Source organism: Octopus bimaculoides, chromosome 7, assembly GCF_001194135.2.
Source record: "Octopus bimaculoides isolate UCB-OBI-ISO-001 chromosome 7, ASM119413v2, whole genome shotgun sequence".
NCBI lineage: Eukaryota > Metazoa > Mollusca > Cephalopoda > Octopoda > Octopodidae > Octopus > Octopus bimaculoides.
This window is the reverse complement of record NC_068987.1, coordinates 56254578-56260078: the sequence shown is the minus strand read 5'-3', so window position 1 is coordinate 56260078 and position 5501 is coordinate 56254578. Positions and strand designations below refer to the sequence as shown.

The 5501-nt window shown below is 32.0% G+C and overlaps 1 protein-coding gene across 1 annotated transcript in view; it reads left to right on the top strand.

Annotated features, from left to right (window-relative positions):
* Positions 1-5501, top strand: part of LOC106875691 (40S ribosomal protein S10) — a 15414-nt gene that overhangs the window by 4952 nt on the left and 4961 nt on the right. The window lies entirely within an intron of this gene.

Below are 5501 nucleotides of genomic sequence, written 5' to 3'. Positions count from 1 at the left end.
TTAACAAAGTTGTCTCCTCAAATTAAAAACTTGTGCTGTATGCATCAGGCACAGGGTTCTCACTAAATTAGTTGAGCTGACCGTCAAATAATTGAACTGAAAAAACGTGTTTCTTTATTCTTTATAAATTGACATTTTTTAAAAACATGAGAAATCGTAATAATTTTATCGATTTATTGGGTGTTATGCACTTTCAGTGCCTGTTGTTTCAATTCTCAAGCTATTTTTTTGTATTTTGAATACAATTTTTTAATTTTTGATTTTTTTCAATTGTAAGTAGGCCCACATGTACTTGTAAATGTGAGTGGACATGGGAAAAGGTGGGGCGTAAAAACTTTTGCTATGAAAAAGTGGGGCGCCAGGAAAAAAAGGTTGGGAAACACTGCTGTAATGCATACCTAGAAAATAGAATTGCTCAAATTTTCAAGTTTGAGGCAAGTAATTTGGATTATTTGCACTTGGCTTGAAGTATGTGTTAAGTGATATCCTTTTATGTTGCTGGTAACTAGAAATTGCTTCTTGTTTTAGCACTGACTTTTGTCATTAAAACTTTTTATTGAATTGTCTGACTGCGTAGTTATATGAGATAAGTGAATAAAAATTATCATCTAAAGATGACAAATACTAAAAAAATGAATGATAGTGGTAGTGACATGTAAAATAGCTTTTAGTGGTGAACTCTGGCTTTTCATCCCTCTGAGGCAGTGGTTCCCAAACTTTTTCGGGCTGCTTCCCCCTTGACACCCAGGTCACATTCCTTGTGCCCCCACCCTGACTATCCATCACAAACATAGACTTCTCTCTGAAGTAAATTCAAAGCATCTGTGGTACTATTCAAGAAGAGTGGTCCCGGTGCGCACACTCGCGAGTCGTGACTAGTTGATCCTAGGACTACCTAGCGCGTCATGCGCAAAACATGTATGAGGGTTTTTTTCTAAAAGTAAATAATTTTTTTTAAACAAAGTAAATAAATTATACACTACCTGTTTTTGGTAAAGAGTCCATTAAAAAGTCGGTTTTTCAAAATCTACTGTTGTTCAATGGTATCAGTACATGAGGGACATTACAAGTAATTATCTTTTGCATAACCCCTACCAAATTGGTGGACTTGGGCACATCGTAGAAATAGATGAATCTATGATGTGCAAGCGCAAATACAATGGAGGATGGGATAGAGAGGATAAAAATAGGTTTCTAGTCTTTAGGCCGTTCTTCTGGAACTCTTCTACCACTTATTGAAAAATTTATCAAACCAGGGACGACGATATATTCTGATTGTTGGAGTGCGTACAATGGGATTACTGAAATAGATGTGACACCAAAATACACCCTGGAAGAACATAAAATCATAGGACTAGGGTTGTATTATGTGGGTTGATATTGAAAGAGTAAATGATCTTGGCCTTTCGTGCTTAAACAAACTGGTTGGTTTAGCAAACAAAAGTCTTTATGGATATATGTGATTAAGATTATAATTATGTATGTTGTATAAAAAAGGAAATCTTGAAGCTGTAAGTTGACAAGAAATTCTCAAATAAAATCTGGATCTAAAAATCTGAATAGCCATCTTATGTTGATGTAACATTTATGTACTGTTAGTTTCATATATCTTTCATAGGAGAAATCTATAACTCCAGTAGATAGGTATTGTAGTATTTGTTGGGTGTAAATAAAGCCCCCCAATAAATGAACCCTTTTGTTACCAACACTGCCTCAGGTGTCTGATACAGGCTTCATTTAATCTAAAACCCTCCTTCAAAATGTTTCATATATTGGTTTCATTATCATTTAATGTCTGTTCATGCTGGCATGGGTTGAATGGTTGACCAGGGCTGCAACAGACTCCAGTCTGTTTTTGCATGGTTTCTATGGCTGGATGCCGTTCCTAACAGCAAGAAAACGTCTGACTAAATGACAATTCTTCATTATTGTCATATTTGAAACAAAGGCAGAATATTAAGAAAATATGGTGACAAAGGTTAACACTTTCGTTACTATATTTCTAAATTCTAAAATAATCTTGAATTTAGACTGGGTTCATAAAACAGCTAACTTTTTTATTTATCAACGTTTTTTGAACACAATTTAACAGAGGGTTCTTTTCCAAATCTGTTTCATAATTTTTGTCTCAAAGCAAATCTAATTATATGTAAGTTCAACGAAATTTAAAATTAAATTCTGTTTAAACAACATAGAAAATGAACTGGAATTTATCTTTGAAGAGAAGTAATAAAATGCACTCCAACTAAATAAAATACATTCACATCATACATAAATACACAGAAACAATAATGATTCGCAATATAAATTAATTAAACTTTTGTCATGCAAGTAAATAAAAACAAGGTAAATTGGAAAAAAAATATGAATAAAATTTATACTCACATACACCGTTCCTAAAAATACTTGGCTTTCTTCAAAGTATGTAAGAAACTTTGAAATAACTTTTCCCCTTTTTGTTTATGTTCTGCATGAATTAGTAATGAAAGGGTTAATAGTGACATATTTGAAGAACAGATGATTTCTAGATTTGATCAGAAATAGTGACAGTTACAAAATTTTTTAATGTAGCAGCATAATATTAGTTGGCTATTTGGAAAGATTTTTATTTAAAACTTTTTGTAATGTCAGTTTTCCTTGGCTCATTTTCCTCGCTGCTTTCATTTGGTACTAGAAATAAAGGACTTTTTTAAAAACCAAGAAAATTTAAGCTATTTACAAAAACGAATGAGAAATACAAAATTGTCATCCTGGTATATTTCATTTACTAATAAAATGCTTTACAAGTGTGTTTCGTACTATGTTGCAAGGCTTTTGCAATAAATACCAGATCTTTTGATGGGCACCACTTGTTTTCTTAATGAAACACTTTCAAACTTGGGATACTGGTAGAATGTGTCTTATAAAACATCTTTTTCTCTTAGCCTTCTTGTCGTATTTCTGTAATTTCAACCAATAACTGACGTCTATTCAGCTGAATACAGTTACTGCTGTTTTTGTAAACAATAATTTTTACCGGTGTTAAGATCATTATTCCCTAGTAAGGTTTTAAGGGTTAGGGTTATGAGTTGGGTTATGGCAAAAATAATCATAACCCTAAAACCCCAACCCCAACCCTAAAATCCTAAAGCTAAAACCAGTACAAACACACGAATGATGTTATAAATAACAGTACCGCCGATAGTTGTTGTTGACAAACAACGGCACTAATTTTATTCAAGGGAAAAGATTCCATTACACCGCTAGAATATGTTGTTTATATTTCATAGCAGTAATTGTTTTCACCTCAATAGACATCAGTGATTGGTTGAAATTATCGAAATACGACAATTTTTTACATGAAATAACTTCGAATACAAATATTTAACACAAAATATACAAGTATACGAAGTTTGAAAGTGTTTCGGTACCAAAAACACTACATAAAACATAAATGAAAAGTGGTGCCCGTCAATTCAGAATGATCCTAAATACCAATTTGGTATTTCAATTTTTATACTTCTTGGAACCTGTTTTCAACAGAATATCCTTATATAGAAAATAGCTACAGAAATGTAATTTTGTTTTTTATTGTCTGTGCTAAGTTTTACCCTTTCGATACCGACCTACTTGAGACTGAACTAAAACATTCCATCTAAATTTCATATTAATTTATGTCCCAAATTCCAGATTATTAACGACAAAATTATTTTGAATTCATTTTCAAAAGTAATTTCAACAAAAATATTACAAAAAGGTTAAAGGTTTTTCTAATGTTTCCTCTTGTGCTACAAAGAAACACTTAAAAATCCTTTGTAGAGACAAAAAAAAAAATCTGTATCTTGTTTTTGCTAGGAATGCCAGACACAAGCTCAATAAAAACCTCTTTTAGTGTTATAACAAAATGAAAACCATGTTACCTGAGTATCCCTTTTCTTTTAATACTTTTTGAAATTATGAAATCAAGCTTTTCAGATTGAGAGAAGCATCACAAGAGAGTTACATCAGAGTATTAGCTTTTGGGAATAACATTGGCTGAGCTTGCCCAGCTGTGTTAAAAGTTGGTGGTAGTTTGTCAGCTGCAGCAAAACCACATGTGCATTATTTATCATGTATTTTGTGTTGAAAGTGTTAAAGTCATAGTGATGAATGGAAATATGAAATATTGTGCAAAGCAAAATGTCTTGATTATGCTTTGCAGTGGATTTGTTAGTTAGCATTGGAGCGAATATATACACACCACTTTGGGCCGAAGATCATAATGCGAGCAAAAATACACACTGAATTATTTTCACATTAAACCTGACTTGATGAGCATCAACATGTCTTAGTCATTGGACTGTGGCCATTCTGGGACTCTATTTAGAAGGGTTTTTAACCCTTTAGCATTCAGATTATTCTGTCTAATGCATTATTTATTTATTATCATTGTTTTGAATTAATTATATATTGTCTGATAGCTTTGAAATTTTTATGAGGTAACTATTAAATTTTAAAATGATATTGTAGGATAGGTGTGAGGCGCCACATCTGGCCAGTTTGAACAAAAAACAGGTAGAATATTTTGGCCAGATATGGCCGGTTTAAATGCTAAAGGGTTAATCAAATGAATTGCTTATGTTTTAAAGCCTGGTACTTACTCTGTCAGTCACTTACCAAACTGCTAACTTATGGGGACAGAGTGGTGATGCGGGGAGAACACAGACACAGGTATATACATACGTATATAGAACAATGGACGTCTTTCAGTTTCCATCCATCAAATCCACGTACAGGGCTTAAGTTCACCCCTGGGCTGTAAAAGACACTCGAGATGCCATGCCAGAACTTTGTGGTTAGGAAGCAAGTTCTTCATCATACAACCACACCTTCACCCAAATGTTTATGAAATTATTAAAACTGCCTTTAAATTCACTGTATAGTATATAAGATTATATAAAACTACCTCCATAGTTTACTGAATTACATGTTTAGTCTTTAGTCCTATATCCAATCACACATGTTCACAGATGCAAGTATACCATCGGTCTAAAATGATAAATTTTTAGGATTTGAAATTTAAAGTTTATCAAATTCTTGAAAATTAAATTATTCGGTTGAATTTGAAGAAAAAAAAATGCCTTGATTTGGAATGTCTTGGAATTTCATCCAGTTTTTATTTCCTAGTTTTCTTCAAAGACAAATTCCAGTATTTCATTGTTTTACCTTTATGGTTTTATGATGTTGATAGATAATGCAGTAATTTGCACAATTCTTCTGTATTAAAATTTTGTTCAATAGTCATTGAATATTTAGTTAATAATTCATTTTCGACAGATGTGTCAAAATAATTTTATATTTTGAATTTATTACCTGTATGTAGATTAGGCTTTAGACAAAAAAAATTGTAAAATAAATTTAAGAACCTTTTGTTAAATCGTGTTCCAAAACTAACATTATGTTGATAGGTAAATGTTTTTATCAAAATTATGATATTCACTTCAGTATCTCCTCTGTTTCTTGCCACTTATATATATATATAT